The sequence below is a fragment of the Balearica regulorum genome, chromosome 5, assembly GCF_011004875.1.
Source record: "Balearica regulorum gibbericeps isolate bBalReg1 chromosome 5, bBalReg1.pri, whole genome shotgun sequence".
Classification (NCBI taxonomy): domain Eukaryota; kingdom Metazoa; phylum Chordata; class Aves; order Gruiformes; family Gruidae; genus Balearica; species Balearica regulorum.
This window is the reverse complement of record NC_046188.1, coordinates 38,344,467-38,365,282: the sequence shown is the minus strand read 5'-3', so window position 1 is coordinate 38,365,282 and position 20,816 is coordinate 38,344,467. Positions and strand designations below refer to the sequence as shown.

At 45.5% G+C, this 20,816-nt stretch overlaps 1 protein-coding gene across 6 annotated transcripts in view; it reads right to left on the bottom strand.

The window, feature by feature from the left end:
• The window catches only part of SUSD6 (sushi domain containing 6), a 92,929-nt gene extending 72,571 nt beyond the window's left edge, over nucleotides 1-20,358 (bottom strand). For 2 of the 6 annotated variants that reach the window (XM_075754239.1, XM_075754244.1), the window contains exons 1-2: nucleotides 20,217-20,358; nucleotides 12,799-12,885 (exon numbers count right to left, since the gene is read on the bottom strand). The gene's annotated coding sequence lies outside the window, so the exon portion shown is untranslated. Of the gene's footprint in view, nucleotides 1-6,045; nucleotides 6,137-12,798; nucleotides 12,886-16,922; nucleotides 16,992-19,522; nucleotides 19,602-19,717; nucleotides 19,915-20,216 lie in introns of those variants that run through there. The other 4 variants (XM_075754243.1, XM_075754240.1, XM_075754241.1 and 1 more) reach the window with 4 other exon arrangements.
• Between the last annotated feature and the right edge of the window lie 458 nt (nucleotides 20,359-20,816).

The following is a 20,816-nucleotide window of genomic DNA, read 5'->3' as shown; positions in this document are numbered from 1 at the left end:
CATTTCCTCCATGTGAAAAGGAAGACCTATTGCCAGCAAAAGCAACACAGAATTAAATGCATTTTCAGACATGGGGCAATCAATAGTCTTGGAAATCAGAAAGGCTGTAGCACAGCTTTAAACAAGTCAAAGGCCATTGGGAGAGATTAAATATGGACTTCCATTACAAATATTTCTAAGCTTTTTTTGGCCTAGTATCATTAACTCTGCTTGTGTCTAACAGCAATCAAACCACAGAAACCTTGTTACTGTTTTCTGAAAATGCAGGCTTTGTAGAGACAAACAAAATCCTTTTTTTTTTTTTTTCCCCCTGTTTGGAACTTGGAACAGCCTATTCATTTTAGGACCACCTGAACCCAGAGCTGGATGTGGTGTCCCCTTCACACTCTGGGGCATGAACTGGAGGAAGTTTGAGAAGAAAAGGTCAGAGCAGAAAAGTTATGTGGGTGACCCTGATGCAAGCACATAGGACTGCAGGAGGTGGCCAAAATGACTCTGCATATGGCACCTGTCCTCTGCTGAGGATAAGGAGGCCGAGGGAGAAGGCTAGTATTTCACAGGGCAGACAAAAAGTCTTTTGCATTGTCTTTTCCCAAGTCTGCCTTCTCAGCTCCCAACACTAAGCTTAATGAGCAAGGACAGCCATGATTACATCCAGCTTAAAAGCAGTTAAGCTTTGCCTCAAAAGTCTCACTTTGATCCTCATATTTGTCATCTATCCAGTAATTAAAGGATTTTTTTCTCTGTAAATTAAAAGGAGCTTCAGGTATTAGAGATGCCTCCAAGCTGCTCTGCCATGGTCTGAACTTTAACCTCGTGATAGCTTGGTTGCTCATTACCTCACGCAGTGCAGAAAAGAAACACAGAAGTGTGGCAAGCCTTCAGCCCTGGGAGGAATAGATTTATTCTGTGAGATATCAAAAATGACCATATCTATGTCAATGGGCACATCATGATCTGAAAGGAGAAAATAATATTTCACCCTCCAAACTTTTTCATAATTTTACATGAACAGATGTAGAGAAATTTTTCACACAAAGGCAGGATTTCCCAGTTGACCAAGTCCCTTTAAGTAGTCACTGCTCATTAGACATTCAGAAACCCCAGAGTAACAGGATTTTTTTTTTGCTTTATGAACACCATGTATTTCAGCTCTCCTGCCCCATGAAGGCCGGCAAGGAAACACTTCTGTTTGATGCAAAAGGAGGTAAGGTCTAGCTCAGTGCTACTGTGGGAAGAGATCCCCAAATTCACTTTCCCTCAGCATGAGGACAAACACACTCTCAAACTTGGGCATTTGGTATTTCAAGCCAAAAACCACCCAAAAAACCCAGGACAAAGTATCTTGGGGTTTTGTTCAACACAGATTCCTATAAATCTTCCTCTGTGGTAGAGCTATCACTGCATGCTTGCATTCTAGATAAATCAAGTGGTTTACTTAATGTCCATTACAGCAAAACGTGCACCTCCACAGCCTGCAACACCATCAAATGTGGAGCAAGGCACTCCAGAAGCCGCCACTGCCACAGCAGCAGCAGAGACCCCTCTCTGCTTCTTTCTACCTTCATGTTTTCCACCTGATAACAGCATTTCCACATTAAGACTTTGTTTTTCTTTCCAGGCCAGGTAGCACCCCTACATTCTTGAGTTTGGCACTTGGCCTGAGACCAGATGACTAAACAAATAAAGACTTCTGTGTCCAGCTACAGTAACGCCCACGCCTGCCACCCTGCCCTGTGCATACATAAACCCATGCTCCCCACAGCTGCCCATGCCCCGCACATGTACAAGGTCACCAACTCCTCGTGTGCCAGGCGTGGCTGGCACAAATTTACACCAGCAGCTGAAAGCTTGGCAACCTTACAGCCACACGTTGACAAAACCACAACATAATGAAGTCGTGCACCACACTGCAAGGCACATGGCAGCCACGCATTGTGCCCTATTACACTGGAAATGGTCATTATTGTGGAAGTAAATCCACATATAATTTTTACTTGATGAGTTTTTCCTTCTGTATTTTCATTCCTCGTATTCCCGAAGACAGAGAAGCTCATCCTGTGTTACAGAGGCCTACCTATAAAACACAGCCAAGATATCCAAGTGCAAGTCTCACTCCAGCAATGTTTCTCCACAGAAATACCAAGGAAAAAGAATGGGTTTAAAGCTTTTAATACCAATACAAAGTAAACTGGATTGAATTTACTTAAAACTTCTTTTGACAAACACAGCCTAAAGGCAAAAATCTATGGCCAAATAACAATGCCCATACCCCCATGGTGTACCACTGACAGAACAAGAGATTACAGTGGTGTTTGAAAACATTATGCTTGTAAGGATAGAAATGTTTTACCTATTTTAAGACACGTATGTCCTGAAACATATGCTTTCATCAGAGGGTGAAGAAGGGCGGGAAGGGAGGGAGAGAGGTTATCACATCTGGGCAGGCAGATATGTTTTTACTTTATACAAGAACTCAAGGCAAGAAATCTTCCTTCCCCCTATGTTAAACAAATGTAACAACTTCTCTTGAGAGGATACCTACAACCTCTTACCACTTCTTCCTGGATCTAGACTCTCCAAAGACACAAATAATAATAAAGGGCCTCAAAGCCCAGACCCCAGCAGCCAGCTGAATATCACTTAAACACGTGGATTTGAATAGAGAAGCCTTTGCAATCCTCTTCTGAGGATTCAGGAGCCTCCTGTTGTTCTCTGGCTAGTAGCAGTGATTTCACTTAGTTTGGAAGAAAGCTCAGCGTTTCTCGAGGGAAAGTCCCACGAGGAACACTCACCCACTACTTACAGCCCAATCCATTACGTAAGACGTCCAGATTCTACCCCTTTTATCCAGATCTACATAACCCCAGCACCTGCTCTGAGCAGGAGGTTGGGTCCATAGTAGCTCCAGAGGTCCAACCTTTATTACTCTGACTTTTCACAACCAAAGCTATTGCTTCTCACCAGGAAGCCAAGCGACTGTCTCTTCTGAGAGCCAGTTCCTGGACACCAGTAGTCTGGTAGATTGTCGAGAGGTTTGCCTTCCCAAATGTAGTCAGATCATCACCTTCCTTGGAGCAGCTTCACAGGAAAGAAACAGCCTAGTTCAGTTGTAATTAATTACATTTTTCAGTATTTTTGTTTTTCCTGCCTTCCTCCATCGCATGCTACTAGCCTTTAATGATTTGCCCCCACCTGAGAGCACTGCCTAGCACACTGTAGATTACATCTCAATTACAGATATATAGCTAAGGAAACTGATCTACCGTCAAAAATTCACACACATATAGGTGTGCAACAATTCACATGTGATCAAAACAAGCTCATCTAGCTCACTGCTTCATTTCCTGCAGATGCTAGAGGCTTTGATAAGCAGGAAGCAAGTAGAGAAGCCGAGGCAACAACTACACAACATTCTTTGCGCTATACAAAGCTTGCATTAACACTGCCTACGCTAATCACCTTTCTTAACCTCCTCTGGTTTTTTGCTTATAGGCTAATAGAGCCTCAGCCTCCAGCACTGTCAGTCTCTGTTCTCACAGGCAGTCTAAGTCAAACACCTTTCTCAGCATCCGATCCCTGGGTAGCAGGCACAGTGTTCACGCTCACCAATGGATTCCACTTACTGTGTTTGCAATATTTCTATTTTCCTTCCCTTCTCCAAGAAGGGGAGAGGATCTCTGCAGTAGTCTTTCAAACATCAGGTACAGAGGGTATAACACCAATCACCCTCACAGTGCAAGTCTGAAATAACTCTACTGAATTCATGGGCTCATCCTAGTATAACTAATGAATTAAGCCAGCTTCAAAAAGCCTGCTTAAAATATCTTATTGGCTCCTCCTTAACCTCACCTACCTCCAAAAATTTGCTTCAACTTGAAAAACAGGCTGCCTTCTACACTTACAGCAAATTCTACCATAATCATGTACAACATTTTTGACTCCATAGCCAAAAAGGAGACAGAAAAGACCTCAAAGACAAGAAAGGCTAAGATAATCACTGAGTCCTAGAGAAAGAAAAAAAAAAAATCTAGCTAGAATTTACTGATTTTACATTTAATATTGATCTTCATGGCTTGGAAGACAAAAAAACCCTCTGCACTGTTTACTGTATCCATCCTATAAAATTCACCACTTCTGGGGATTAAACAGATTGAGCACCCAGCGTGAGGTGCTGAAAGGGAAGAAAGTGTTGCCTTGAACTTCTCTGAGCAGCTAGGTAGCGCCCAGCTGTATCTTCACAGAATTTAGGATACGCACATGCCCTTGTTAAGATGCAGTACTGTATTGACTAAGCTGAATAATATCTCTCAACTACTCCAAGTACAACTTTAAGTATAAAGAGGGTGCCAAATTGCCCTATGTACTGGGAGCCTGTTAAACAGTTGGCATAAAAAAAAAGAAAAATCAATGTATACTTGAGACAGCAGGAATCAGTTATGCAGCAATTAAATGCACAATGGAGGAGGACTATAAAATACCAGCTTGCTTTAACAAATGCGGTTGCTTGCCACCAAGTACCTCAGAGTAAGAAAAAAAAAAAAAATCTTATCACATATCTCAAATTCAGCAAAGCTTGTCTGGAACAATGCTTGGGGAGGCTGCAGCACATGCATCATTCTGTAAGCAGCAGTATTTCTGACTCAAGTTCTCCTCTTTAGTCAGCACCAACCAATGCCCCAGTGCACTGTTGGAGATGGTGGAAAAGACCAGGGCACAGGTACACAGATCAACCAAGGCAATAGAGATCAACTTACAAGGAGCAACCATGACCATTTTCTCAGCCACGTTGCCAGAGGTCAGAAGCACGTTCGTGCCAAGTGTTAATATTCAGTGGCTCAAATACTTCAACTCCTTCCAACTTCAGTGTTCGGGCACTTTCAAAAGTCTTGCAAGTACAATACACATCTCCTTTTCCACCTCCTTGTGCTGCCTCAGACTTTATGCAGGACAGCCTAGTTTTAGTCAAAAAAACCTCAAAAACCAAACCAACCAAAACATCCAAGTTGTTCTGAAGAATCTAGCTTTTCCCTGGGAATCATTTAAAGCAAAAAACAGAGGCACTGACAGACTTCAACCTATTCTGCAACAGGCCTATCTTCAGGTGACATACCTCTCATCTGTAGCGAGTTATTTTTCAAATTAGTATTTCATATTTATGAGTTCATTCCAGGCTCTCGCTGCCATAAAACTGCTCCTCTGCCAACACAGAGGCAAGTCCCTGCCCCAAAAGTAAGTTACACATCAATAGCTCTGACGTGCATTTCAAATAGCTGTCTTATCTTTGACTCTTACAACAGATTTGCTGAACTAGAGAAGAATGCTTTCTGTCACAAACTGCTGAGCCCTTTCTGCTGGAAAGGCAAAGAGAAGAGAGGATTTCAGAAAGTGAGATGGTAGACCAGCTACAATGCCAGTTTCCTTGAACAGCCGCAGTAAGGACATTGGCAACACCCATTGGCCCCAGGCATGCCTTCATTTTCATCTGAAGGATCTACCCTTGCAAAGGAGAAGTACCTCAACCCATACACCCCACATGAACCAAGCTTGCCTCACTGCAACTCCTGTTTAAGGAGCATATGGGCAGAGCCTGATCCCTACTACAGTCAGAGGGGAAATGGCACCTGCAAGTAATGCTGGGTTCCAACCTGCCACTCCAAGGTTAGGCGAGATAACTGATCACCAGCTAGTTTGAAGAAAGCACTCCCCAAGATGCTAAGCTCTACCTGTAAACACAACTGGATGTCAAGGTAACAGAGCCAGAGGGCAATCGGCCAGGGAGCACAAGGCTCTTGGGGGGTGGGGGGAAATCTTCCCAATCTCACATGCATCAAGTTGTTTGCCACATGAAAAGTCAAAGAGCCTTTTTGCGATGTGTTAGTTCATAACTAAGCTATGCTGATTAAAAAACTCTAGTTTTGCAATAAGGGATAAATACAGATGAAGAAATAAAATGAAGAAGTGTCTGTTCCACAAAATGTTGGGGGGAAGTGGGAGGAGGCAGGAAGAAGTGATCATTGAAGCTTAAACGGACCAATATACTACCTCCAGGATATGGTGGCTGCTGAAAACCCATCTTCCTTCCTCTCTACCAGAGATTAAACCAGAGAGTCACAAGGGTTAAGCTGGTCTTCAAGTTACCTTAAAATAAACACCAAAAAATCCACTAAAAAACCAACCCACTCTCATCTAGAATCCAAACCCTCAGTTCATACACAAAGAAACAGGCAGAGGAAGTCTCCTCTGACCTCCTGTCAGTGGAGCAGAAAGAAAATATTTGGGGAGAAAAACAGATGAATTTTGAATATTCTGTACTGTTTCCTTAATTTTTAATAACAACAATGCTGTACGCCCCTGGAGTTTCATTCTACAGCAAACCACGTGAAAAGGAAATGCTAACTTGGAACAAAAAAAAAAACCCAAACCCAAAAAACACACAAGTCAAAATACACACACAAGAGAAATCTCGATATGTAAGAAAGGATGCAGGTGAACTCCGGCCAACCCCAGAGCAGACACCACTGTTTCAAGCACTTGAGTTTTAAGCTTTCTACATTACAAATGGTTCAAGCAGACAAGGGGAAAACAGACAAGAAAGCACAGGTTAGAGAGCATTCAAGGCCTTATGGGAAGCTTTGCACAAGAGCTGTTCAGAAATGCTTCTGCCATCCTCCTCCTGTTCTCACTTCACAGGATAAAAATAGCAGAGGAGAGGAATCCTGTGTTAGGTACTGCAACTTCTCTGTGTTTCTTTCTCTCCCTCATACACACACGCCATTTCAGGAGTTGGCAGCAGGCTGGCCAACACGGTGAAGCAGGCTTTAAACTGAAGGACTTGGGGGATGGGGTCCAAAGCAGCAATGCTCATGCCATGGCATCCAACTGGGGAATAAGCCAGGCCAACCAGAGCAGTGACAAATGTTCCTTAGCTGCCTCCCAAGATGAGGGCCAAAAATCAAACCACCTCAAGAATGTGTATGGCTACGGTGGACCCTCTTGCACCCCTCAAGGGAAGTCTCCACTCTCAACTACCTCTCTGAAATGCCTGTACACCAACGCACGCAGCATGGGGAATAAACAGGAAGAACTAGAGGTCTGTGTGCGGTTGCAGGGCCATGATCTCGTTGTAATTACAGAGACGTGGTGGGATAGCTCACGTGACTGGAATGTTGTCACGGATGTCTACATACTGTTTAGGTAAGACAGGCCAGCAAGGCAAGGTTGTGGAGTTGCTCTTTATGTGAAAGCAGAACTGGAATGCATCGAGCTCCGCATAGGGGTGGATGAAGAACGAGTCAATAGCTTATGGGCTAGAATTAAGGGGCAGGCTAATATGGGTGACACTGTTGTGGGTGTTTACTACAGACCATCTGATCAGGAAGAGGAAGTCAATGAGGCCTTCTGGAAAGCTGTCTGGAGACAGCCGGAAGTCGTCTCACGATCACAGGCCCTGGTCTTCACGGGGGACTTCAACCACCCTGATATTTGCTGGAAAGGCAACACAGCCAGGCACATGCAGGCCAGGAGGTTCCTGCAGAGCATTGATAACTTTTTGACACAGGTGGTAGAGGAGCCTACAAGGAGAAGGGTGCTGCTGGACCTTGTACTTACTAACAAAGAAGGATTGGTTGGGGATGTGAAGGCTGGGAGCAGCCTCGGCTGCAGTGACCATGAGATGGTGTAATTGAGATGGCTGATTCGACGGGGGGGGAACATAACCCCTATTTTTAAGAAGGGTAAGAAGAAACACCCAGGGAACTACAGGCCGGTCAGTCTCACCTCTGTGCCTGGCAAGATTATGGAGCACACCCTCCTGGAGACTATGCTCAGGCACATGGAAAACAAGGAGGTGATTGGTGACAGCCAACATGGCTTCACGAGAGGCAAATCGTGCCTGACAAACTTGGTGGCCTTCTATGATGGGGTTACAGCGTCCGTGGACAAGGGAAGGGCAACTGACATCATCTACCTGGACTTGTGCAAGGCATTTGACACTGTCCCGCACGACATCCTTGTCTCTAAATTGGAGAGACATGGGTTCAGTGGATGGACCACATGGAGGATAAGGAATTGGTTGGATGGTCACACTCAAAGAGTTGTGGTCAACGGCTCAATGTCCAAGGGGAGAACAGTGACGAGTGGTGTTCCTCAGGGGTCAGTACTGGGACCAGCACTGTTCAACATCTTTGTCAGCAACATGGACAGTGGGATCGAGTGCATCCGCAGCAAGTTTGCCAACGACACCAAGCTGTGTGGTGTGGTCGACACGCTGGAGGGAAGGGATGCCATCCAGAGGGACCTTGACAGGCTGGAGAGGTGGGCCCGTGCAAACTGCATGAAGTTCAACAAGGCCAAGTGCAAGGTCCTGCACGTGGGTCGGCGCAATCCCAAGCACAACTATAGGCTGGGCGAGGAATGGATTGAAAGCAGCCCCAGGGAGAAGGACTTGGGGGTATTGATTGATGAGAACTCAACGTGAACCAGCAGTGTGCGCTTGCAGCCCAGAAAGCCAACCATGTCCTGGGCTGCATCAAAAGAGGCGTGACCAGCAGGTCGAGGAAGGTGATCCTGCCCCTCTACTTGGCTTCTGTGAGACCCCACCTGGAGTACTGCGTCCAGCTCTGGGGGCCCCAGTACAGGAGAGACATGGAGCTGTTGGAGCAAGTCCAGGAGGGCCATGAAGCTGATCAGAGGGCTGGAGCACCTCTCCTATGAGGACAGGCTGAGAGAGTTGGGATTGTTCAGCCTGGAGAAAAGGCGGCTCTGGGGAGATCTAATTGCAGCTTATCAGTACCTGAAGGGGACCTACAGGAAAGATGGAGAGGGACTAGTTATCAGGGAGTGTAGTGACAGGACAAAGGGTAATGGGTTTAAGCTGAAGGAGGGTCGATTTAGATTAGATGTTAGAAAGAAATTCTCTACTGTGAGGGTGGTCAGGCACTGGAACAGGTTGCCCAGAGAGGCTGTGGAGGCCCCCTCCCTGGAAGTGTTTAAGACCAGGTTGGATGAGGCTTTGGGCAATGTGGTCTAGTGGAGGGTGTCCCTGCCCGCAGCAGGGGGGGTTGGAACTAGATGGTCTTTGAGGTCCCTTCCAACCCAAACCATTCTATCATTCTATGATTGTATGAATTCAGGATTCTGCATGGAAAGAGCAGGACAATAAGTAGGATTACAACCCTGGACTTCAGGAGAGCTAACTTTGGCCTTTTCAAAGACCTGCTTGAGAGAATCCCATGGGTTAGGGCTCTAGAAGGTAAAGGGGCCCAAGAGCTGGTAAATATTCAAGCACCACTTCCTCCCAGCTCAAGATTGGTGCATCCCAAAGAGTCAGAAATCAAGCAAAGGAGGGAGAAGACCTGAATGAATGAGCAAGGAACTCCTGGAAAAATTCAAAGGGAGGAATAATCCCATGCACCAGTACAGGTTAGGGGTTGACCTGCTGGGAAGCAGCTCTACAGAGAGGGACCTGGGAGTCCTGGTGGACAAGTTGAATATGAGCCAGCAATGTGCCCTTGTGGCCAAGGCGGCCAATGGTATCCTGGGGTCCATTAGGAAGAGTGTGGCCAGCAGGTCGAGGGAGGTTATCCTCCCCCTCTACTCTGCCCTGGTGAGGCCACATCTGGAGTCATGCGTCCAGGTCTGGGCTCCCCAGTTCAAGAAAGACAGGGAACTAGTGGAGAGAGTCCAGCGGAGGGCTATGAGGATGATGAGGGGACTGGAGCATCTCTTGTATGAGGAAAGGCTGAGAGAGCTGGGTCTGTTTAGCCTGGAGAAGAGAAGACTGGCAGGGGATCTAATCAATACTTATAAATTTCTAAAGGATGGATGTCTAGAGGGTGGGACCAGACTCTTTTCAGTGGTGCCCAGTGACAGGACAAGGGGCAACAGGCACAAACTGGAACACAGGAAGTTCCACCTGAATACGAGGAAAAACTTCTTTACTCTGAGGGTGACAGAGCAGTGGAACAGGTTGCCCAGAGAGGTTGTGGAGTCTCCTCCTCTGGAGATATTCAAAACCCACCTGGATGCAATCCTGTGCAACCTGCTCCAGCTGATCCTGCTTTAGCAGGGAGGTTGGACTAGATGATCTCTAGAGGTCCCTTCCAACCCCTACCATTGTGTGATTGTGTTCTGTGATCATTGTCTCAAATTGTAAGAGATGAACAGGATGTTGCAAAGTGATAGAATATGAATAACTAAGTACAAGGGCACTCATTCACAGAAAGTGCCCTGCATATGCTAATCGAGAGTAAAGAAAAGCAACACCACATACGCCTTCCAGTTTTTATTTTCAGGTCATAAAAGCAATCATCACCCTGAAAATGAGCATTTCCTGGGACTTAACAACTGTGGGGTTAACAGAGCTAGGCAAAGGCGGCTATACCTAGCCCGTAATTTTACCCACATAAAATGTGTCACACTACATCTACTAATGATGTCTTTTCAGGATACTGTCAACACAATCAACCTTAAACAATTACTTTTTGGTAGTGCTCATAAACCCTTTCTCACACCTAAAGCTTCCACACAAGTTTACTTCAGGAAGCCACACTGGACAGCCTTTGTAACACGCACTCCCCACCTGTGCACAGTCACTAGCAAAAAGGTACATTTCAGCTCTGGAGCCTCTGCCCCAAACACTGTAAATCAGTCTCCTCAGATGGGCATCTTCTGATGGAGCCTTTCTCCCTCCTCCCCAAAAGTTTTTACACACTTTTTTGAGCTCAGTTCATCAAGACATTATGCCTACACAGCCAAAAATCACGCAGTTTGCAAAGAGATCAGATTTTTATATCATCACTGCAGGCCTTTTCCAGTTCTGCATTAGAAAAAAAACACTCTCCATCAAAATGAAACACTATAAGACCATTGCACTGATATGCAGATGCTAGCTGTGCAGACGCACTCCGTCAATCTCTGCCTTCTAGTGAAGCTCTTTAACTTGTCTAAATCCCTCCTGTCCCTCTATTCTACACTGATACTAAAGAGGGTCTCAAACAGCCCCTAGTGAAAGACAGCAAAGTCCCTTACAAATTCACCAGAAGGCCAGCTCAGCCAGACTCAGGACAGATTATCCACAGAGGATTGCCACCAACTATCCTCAGAGAACCCACTTTCACAAACCAAACAGCTGTACTAGGAGACCTGATTTTAGAAGCACAAGGATGAGCTTCTTATCAGCTTCCTACTTCCAGGAAAGGCTAAAGAGGCTAACTCAGTACACTTCTCCCCTTCCATTCTTGATCTGCAAGATATTTTAACAGCTTTGATGCGATCATTTCACATCAGACCTAACCAGTATCTTCACCAACACCCGCCTACGCTTTCCCCACAGCCACAAATAAGATTTAGTGAAGAGACATTTTTAATGGACTATTTTTTGTAAATAGTATTTCACTAAATACTATCGTATTTCACTATACACCTAGGCTTCAAGCTCCTCTCCCTACTGCTGTGCAGTTAGTCTTTAGACTGGGAGCAGATCATTGGCATAAACCAAAACAATATACAGGTTGCACACACATTGATCCTAGAAAGCTTACAGAGCTCTTTGGACTAGTGATTAGAAGTTAGTCTCTTTAAGGGTATTTAAAAGCATCTGAGAAACGATATTTGTTTGCTCTGACCAAGAAAGGAGGAAAGAAGAGACAGAAGGAAAAATACCTTCTAAGTTTCAGCTACACGCCAACTTGCATTCTTTCAATTGCATGTCCCAACATGTAACAAAAGATGCCACTACATTCAAGTCCAATGTGTCCTGCATCAACAAAGTGTTGTCTTATTTAATAATACAAAAAAAATAAAGACACACACATATCCAAGATATCTATTTAACTCAAGTCTACAAGTACCACTCATGAGCACCCAAAAATAAATAATCTTAAAAGATTTAAATGTGCACTCCTCATGAGACCCCCTCAAACTCAAGCCTTTTCACTCGAGGTAGCAGTTGCAGGAAACAAGGACAACAGGCCAGCACAGCAAGAAGAGTGGTAGCAAAAGGAGCTCAATGCCTTATCGTTGCTAGAGCGATCTGAGAGGAAGAGGGCGTAGTCAGAGGAATTATCCCTATTCTGATTAGCATCAGAACAAAGGCTCACATTAGTTCGTCAGCACTAGGACTCCCCTAGAGTACTGGATAACAGCCTTGTTGAAAGCCTTAGAGGGATTTCCTCCCTAACCCCCACCCCCAATCTACTTCCTTTTTCTAAAGGGGGATAAAAGAGTGAGGTCCAAAAAACACAGTTTTATGATTAATTCTCTTTAGAAAGACATATCTATGTAAGTTTCTTGCATACCTTAAGTTTTAGTGGTAAGATCCTTCTGTGATAGGTTTTCAAAGGTAACATTTGGGAGCAGGTAAGGGGGGGAAAAAAATCAAAACAAAAAACATTTTTTTGTTTAAGAGAAAAGGTGGGATAGTACAGGTGGCTTATCACCTTAACTCTGGAAGGCAGGAATTCAACAGTTTCTACAGCAAAACCAGGGAGTGGTAAGTGGGTGTAGAATACAAGGAAAAAGCCAGCTTGTGGTATATACCATAAAACCCAGGTTATCAGAGGTGTCAGGAAAAAGGCTAAGGCATGGCTACAAAAGAGTCAGACCCTAAAAACATTTTAGAACACTAGTTTTCAAAACAGGAAGTAATACTAACAGCAAGAGGCTGTCCTGTTGCAGGAGAACATGGAAGACAGCTTTCTGACTTTTCTGTAAAGTCACTGGCATTTGGACAAAATGCAGGTTTAAAAAGCAAAAAGTCGAGAAAAATAAAGTAACAGCAATTAGCTTTCACCTTACCTGGTGTTGACACAAGCTGGCATACAATGGTTGTCAAGTCAGTATGATTAAAGAGATGATTCAGTGACAATAGGTTGATTCACACACCTAGGAATACACAAAAAGTAAGTATTAGCTGCAAATACATAGATGATAAGAAGGGCAGCTCTGTCACGTAAGAGAGCCAGAAGGCTGAGGGGTAGAAGCAGCTCTGTTATGTTTTTAGGACACAGGCACACAGCTATGTTTCAAGTATAGGCATTACCTGCAAAACTCATGTCTGGGTTTGAGATATACTGCACAAGTTACTCAAAACCAAAGAATATTCAGAACTACCCTCACACATTCCATTTAAAAATTTCAATTAGAAGAAGAGAACAGATCATAGTTTCAAGCACAGCAAAGTGTTACAGAAAATGTTTTTCAGCAGCGCTCAAGCTTTGGTTTTTGGGTTTGGTTTTGTTTTTTTGGGGTTTGGTTTTGGGTTTTGTTTTTTTTTTTTTTTTTACAATGGGACAGAACCTTCTGAGAAGTTATCTGAAATACACCAATTAGAACTGCATCAAGTCCAGCCATCAGATACACACCTACACGTCTACAAATAAAAAAATCTAGTGATCACAAATACTGCATACTTCCCAAACAAGCATAGGAGAAAGTATATGTATTTCTATGGTGCCAAAAAAACATGGGTATGTTTTTTGTCTCTTATCTCCTCACATACCCTTTTTATTCAGCATTAATACTAAAAATTTCAAGACTTAAAGATGGTTATTAATAAGGTAACCTTCTCCACTTGGGAAAGCACAGCAACCAAGAACTGGGCAATCCAGTCATCCAAAAGTGAAAGTAAAAGCTGTGCAGCTGAATGGAATTTTTGTCTAACCTGCTTAAAGATCTCCTTTGTTGTTAAAATATTTCATTGTCACATTTAAATGTCAGCTTTTTGAGTCTCAGAAGCGTGCAAGCCCTGCAAGACTGCAAGCCAGAAACAGACTTGAGATGGAGGTTCTCACGGCTAACGAAATTAAAAGTAAACCCAGCAAACTCCTATTTGTGTCTCTCATTCAACTGAAATAATCATACGCTTACCAAAAAAACAACCCCTGATCATACAACCCTGCTCCCCATACCCATGAAGCAGTTTTTAATGGACCTCTCATAGCAGGCTTGTGTGGTTTTATAGTCTCCGCTCACAAAGCCAGGACAAAGCCTGTGATGAGTCCCCAGCATATTTTTGTTGCACATCACAGAACCAGTTTGCAGCATTTCAGGATCACATGGCTCTTTGCAATAATGCTTTAGTTTTATAAAGACATACTACTAGATTTTCCTAAGGGGAAAACAGGAGCCTCCCTCTCCTGAAGCAAGCAGCATGCCCTTTTTGGACTTTCAAAAGGAGTGAGGGGCCCTTGGAGAGAAACTGGGTTTAAAGCTTTCAGGATGGTCCCACATATGGCCACCGGGTCACCAGTGGCATATGCGGCAGCAGATGGAGAGGTGAAGCTTTCATACCCTCTGAGCAATGCTCTGCAATTTTGACACTTCTCTTGAAAAGCAGAGATGTCAATCACCCTTCCAGGCTGGTGTTTTGGCACAGAAGAGATTCTCCTCAGGCCGTGTACCAACACCAAAGGATAACCTATACAGGCTACTTTGGGGGCAGTTTCTGTCTTAGCTTTCAAGTATAATGAACCCCCACACAGCAGAGGATGATAAATTACTATGTCTTCTTCACAGCACATCAGCTTTCTTTTGCCTTTTGGCTTATCAGAGCGCAACACATACCCACTAGGCATCTTTATCTTCCCCTCACCCCTAATTTAAAGAAGTTTTAATTAACATTAGAGCACCTGACTAGGTCTAACAAATAAAATGCCTTGTGAGAGTGATTGGCACATATGGGCTCCAATACCCAAAGGAGATTCTGGCACACCCCACAGTATAATTGTATTAGTGTGAGCTGCTTCAATACCTACTCCTTGAAGACTTTCCAGAAGCTTACCAAGAAGACGAAAGCCACCAAACCCAAACATCTTAAATACATTAGGGACATTCAAGTATTTCACTGATCTATATATTTAAAACTACACATATAAACTATAGCTCTTTTCAAAGCAAGCTGCCTTTAACAGCTACTTTTGAAAATAGAGTTGCAGGTTTAGCTATTGAAAGATCTATATTTTTATATAGCGTAAGAACACCACTCTCAAGCTCACCTACAGAAATTGGGGGTTTGAGGATGGGAAGGTGGTGTTGAGTTGGGGTGGGGTTTTTTTTGTTTGGGGCTTTTTTTTTTTTTAAACAAGACTGATGTATCAACGAGATTTCCCTCTTAAAACTTATGCTCCCTTACAAATCCCGCAGAAAGAGATAAGAAGTTATGTTGGAGTATTGGATCTATCTTCATTCCCAAACATGTTAACTTGGTTTTGATCAGAGATTCTTTCAATTACCACTTATTTTATTACAAAACTCCATTGAACCAATGCAGGGGAAAAAAAAAAAACCAGGAACAGCAGCAAACCACAGCAACGTTTAATTACAAACCAGGAGGAAAATGAGTTAAGGGAAAATGTAAACAGCTTTAAAGTTTTCAAAATGGTTCTGCAGCTTTTAAAGCATGAGCTAAGGAAGCTTCAGACAGACACAGTATTGAAATTGGTTCCCTTCTGAGCATGAGGTTAAAATGGTACACATTTCAGCCTAGCAAAGTTCAAGCATCTACAAGGAAGTCATTCCTATGGCAAGTAAGTTTACACTGCTGGACTGAAAGCCATTCTAGTCCATAGCATAAATACAATGCAGCATTTAATTTTCTACATAAAAGCGCTCCCAGAAGCCGGTTTCCATTTACCCTGCCGTACCAGCTCCAAAAGCTGTACTCTACCTTGCCTACAAGGTTGTAGCTGCAGAGGTGATGACCAACCCATTCCACTTAACACTCACACCAGGAAGCAAACGGGCTGCTGGGTGGGCTGGTTGCCAGGATAGCAGCTCCCCTTGGGGAATCACCAGAGCCACGTGAGATACATTGACCCTGTGCACCGTGGAGGAGGTTTTCCTTGTATGCCCTGCTTTTGGAGCCTGCCAACACACAGGCAGAGAAAGCAGCAGGGAAGAGGCAGGGGTTTTATACCTCTAACTTCTGGTCCTGCAGGTCTTCGACAGCATGAGCCTCCTCAATAACTGTCCTGAATTATCACACACAAATATCATCAGTTTAAAATAAACAAATAAGCAAGCAACAGGCCAGACTTCAACTGGTCTCTTATTAGCATCACTAGGTTTAATTTGAAAATACCATGTTTGCAGACTGCATCACAAAGCAAGCCGTGCAAGAACACTAAGCTTCCGGAGAGAGAGCACTAGCTGCCACTACTCAGCAACAAAACAGCACACAAATAGCGGGTGAAAGTATCTCTTGCTACGTACAAAGCTCGCTTCCTGAAATGTATAGGAAACATTTCCACTGATTAAACTTAAAAACAATTTTTGCAGCTACTCAAAGTCAAGGAAAATACTGTCTGCATAACTACTGAACAGTAAAGCTGGGTTAATTACACAGGACTTGCAAAGACTTCATTGAAGTCATCTACCTGTCCCTAACTACTCCTCTCTGTGCTGGGGGTTAAATCATTACATCCGAAGTAATTTCATTTGTACCCAGAATAACTTCATAATAGAGATTAAATATGTATGATGGCATTTCTAAAGACATGACACTTGTCATAACAACTAGATAAACATAATTACAGACTACTGTATTTCTGGCAAGAGAAATCTACTGTAACCAATACCACATTATAAGCAAGCATCTTTGCTACGTATGGGTTAACTTTTCCGTTTTCCTGTTCTAGGAAACGCCTTTGTGTTTCTATTTACACACTCCTAAAGCCAAATTCAATCCCTGCTGCCTTTCCTCCCCCCGTACACCCCTCAATCTTTCAGGCAAGCAGGCCCAGCCCTGCCAGTGAAAGATCACCTCTCTCCTAGCTAAGCCTGATCAGCTGGGATCAGCTGGTTACAGCAGCCAACAAGTGGCTCAGAGAGCAGGGGAGCTGCGGGGGGCCCTTGTACCAGGCAGAGTGCACGACAGGACGCAGGCTGGGAAAGGCTGGAGCAAAGGTTTCCAAACTACTGACCTTTCATGCAGGTATCGGCAGGCAATGCACTTCTCCGGGAGGATCTCAGGTTAGCAAGACGAGATGCAACTTTCAAAAGAGAAAAAAAAAAAGAAAAAAAAAAGAAAAAAAAAAAAGATCGCAGTGGTCTGACACACACTTTGGGTACAGTGTCAAACCTTCCTGGACTGACAAACACCAGCAGCTTACGTTTGTTTTGTCACGAAAGCAGAACAAGCAAGAGGCATATTTAGGTGGTATAGCAGTAGATGGCTGTGGTGTGAGCAAGTATACTGATAAAAAGCAGAAGTGATGCAACAGGAACAGCCACAGACACAGAAAGCCAAGTCTGCAGCTAAGAGGTTGCACAGCTGAGGTTAAGACTACTGCAGACTGCTCTTACTGTGAGCTGAAACAATCCTCTAGGCAGGAATAAAATAGCTGAAAACCACCACGAGCACAGGACAGAACTAATCCCATCAAAATCACTACACTACAGGCAGGACACACATTTAGTGACTTTAGTAACCATTGCTCGCTGACTCCCCAGGCGGCTTGTGAGCTCAAGCAGCCATTTCAGTCCACCTTCATATGCTGCACTAAATATAAACTCTGCCGATAACTGACTGGAAACTCTTTCAGCAGAAACAGGGTGCACTGAACAACTCAAGGACATTGAGCCCTCCTCAAAGAACACAGGGGGTCAATTTGCATGGTAAGCAGAGAGAAAGTGACAGAACCAGAGTCTCTGCTACAGTAAAACCATAGTTGGGAAATTTCAGTCTCTAGATCAGTACTTTCCCAGACCTGGACTACACTGAAGCATCTGCGTATTAAAAAAACCCTTTAAAGTAGGAACATGAGGGCACCTGGGTTTTGACAACGACTTGTCTAAGAGGAGGTTATGGCTCCCTTATGTGCTGCTCTGCTCTACAATGAGGTGCAACACCATAAAGTGATAACAATCATCTTCAATTTTAAAAGCTAGTTAGATTAGGTTGCAGGTCTTTCAGGCACATTTCCTTCATCCCAGTGGCCCCTTAAAGAAACACACTTTCCAACTTTCAGGTAGTACTCTCTTCTCTAGTGGTCCGTAAAACATTAATTTATATAACAGGATAAGCCAATTTAAGAGGGCAGATGAAACTCCAAACAAGGAAAAAAAAATTTTCTTCTCCAAGTTTTGCTTACAGAATCACTACCAGAAACAACATTCAAGTTATAAAAAGACAAGTGTGATCTGTAAAATTGCCAGTTCCCTGACTGGCCACCAGAATACAATACTGGAAAGAATTCTTCTCTCTGCATAGAAAAATACCCCCAAAAAATAGCGTGGCATGAAAAGAAGAAAAGGAGGCAGACGTGCAAAGTGATTTATGACAGACATCTGAAGAGGAGGCGGTGGATGAAATCAACGATAAACTGCAGACACAAAAGCACTGATCCTTAGAGCACTGGCATTTAATATGCAAATTCTCTTTCTGCTTAGGCGTTTTGCCTCCCTTTGATGTATACAGACAAGTTCTAACTAGAGATGCAGGCTGGGGAGAGTCCCTTCTCCCCATTATCTCAAGTATTTTTTTCTAAGCAACAGTTAAGTGCTCTGAAAATAACTATATCACTTCTGCTTCTGTTCAGAGGGGAAAAGAAAAAACCCAAAAAAGAGAAGTATAAAAATTGTTATTATTAAAGGAGAGAGGCAATGTCTTTCCAGCTCTGACGCAGGATGCAAGCGGCAAGCTGATGCCTAATACGTATAGCGCAGCCTAGGAGAAGAGAAAGGCAAGCTGAACAACAGAGGACAGTAAAGATACCCTGGAAGAGATCCAGATGTCTTGAGCTTAGTCCTACCGCATGAAAAATTGAAGAGGTTAAAACCTCCTCTTAAGGACTTTAATTCCCATTGTTCCGACCATGTTTCTCCTGAACAAGCTACATTGCTCCAGAAACCTCAGGAATTACAGTGACAATAGACTCCTACCAAGAGGAGCACCATTGCATAATAGCATTTATGGGAACACGCACAAAAAGCCACTAGGAAGCACAACCAGACAAGTGCAAAACCCTCTTTGTCCATCAGCTCAGCTTAGCTCTCGACCCTTCCAAAGACAACTTCAGGATAATTTTACTTTATATGTTTACTTCTCACCTCCTTCCACCCAACAAAATCTGTGTTATTGTAACTACACTGAGATCAAGTCCATTCCCAAGAATAACATAGCCCCCCCGAGAATAAGCCCACTTGAAACTACTGTATTTGCATTGATCTGTTTAAAAGAACACTATGAAGATGAAAAAAATGTGTCACTGCTTGCATTAAGTGAATTTATTAGAAATAAGAACTATTTATCATGGTATTTTTTCATCTTTTACTCAAATTTAGGTATACTTACAACAGTTCTGGCTTTTCAGTTCTCAAAAGCCCAGCGTGGCTATTTTTGAGTCCCAGGTTGTTCTCCGGGGGATTTACAGTAGAACTGTTACACACATGTACAGGTTCAACCCAAGCACTGCACGCGTGTAAGGGCGGCTGCCGGGGAAGCTCTGACCTTTAGGCAGTTAAGGCGCCACCGTAAATAAGAAAACAAAGATGAAGCCCTAACGAACACAAAGTTTCTTACATTAAATCATCCGCAGGAGTGCCTTAGCTAATACCTTCATCTCAGACACCGCTTCTCCTGAGTCTCTCTATGCACCCATAAGCTCTACGAAGGAAAAAGAGAGCAATGAATGCTTCTCGGCTGTTACTCTCGGGGTTTTTTAAATCCTAGAGGTTCACCCCACACCAGGGAGGACCCACAAGCCTAAACATTCACTTTAAAGATCGCACACCCCAGAGAGAACCCGACTCCGTTGTCACCACCGACCACAGGCTGCCGTGACACGAGCGAGACGGCAGTACTACAGGTGACGTTATGTAACAGGCCCCTCTCGGGCGCCCAGCGCTGACCTCCCGGCCGGGAAGGGGGGGACTCCCGCCGCAGCCCCCCGGGAAAGCAAACGCCGTCCTCCGGCCACGCGTGCAGGGGCCGGCAGCCAGGCGTGTCTCTCCCTCCCCCCCGGCGGGGGCCGCTCCGCCCCGCGCCTGGGGAAGCGCCGCCGAGCCCGCCCGCCTCAGCCGGCGCTTGCCCCCGCCGCCGAGCCGTCCGCCGAAACACAAGCTCCCGTGCAGGTAGGCGGCACGCTCCTCCGCACTCCAGCGGCAGGCCCGAAGCCCCGCCGGAGCCAAGCCGCTGCCCCCGCCCGCGCACCGGCCGGCCCCTCAGCGGCGCAGCCCCGGGAGCGGGCTGCACACCCTCCCCCGCGGCAGCTTACCTGGAAGCTCGGCGGCGGGTCGCGGGACGAGGAGGAGGCCGGCGCCTGGGCGGGCGGCGCGGTACGCGGCGGAGGGGCGGCGGGGCGGCGGTGCCGCAGCGGTGGGGCTGAAGGTCGGCGGCCGCGCGCCCCGGCCGCCCCGGCGTCTCGCCCGCCCAACGCCCCGGCCGCCACCGCCCGCCAGGTCCCGCCCCGCACGCCACCGACCGGGACGCGCCGGGCGGGGCGGGGCGGGCCTGGCCTTAAAGGGGCTGCGCGGCGGCTGGTGGCGCCTCATGGCGCGGCGCTGTCGGTAGGGGGCGCTGTGGTGCGTCGCCGTCCCGCCCGCCGCGAGGGAAGGCGAGCGGGGCCGGGCCGGGCCGGGCGAGCTCCTGGACCCGTTAACCGGCGGGGAGCTGCCGCTTCTAGTTTACGGGCCGCAGCTAGGCACCGGGAGACCCGCCGCAACCTGCAGCAGCAGTTGTCGGAGGCCTGCGGGAACGCCGCGAACCCCCCACCCGCGGCGCGGTGTGCCGCCACACGGACACGTGGCGCTCGCTGTCTGTCCGGCGCCGGGGAACAACGGCTGCGAAGGGAGCCGGAGCGCTGTCCGGCCCTCTC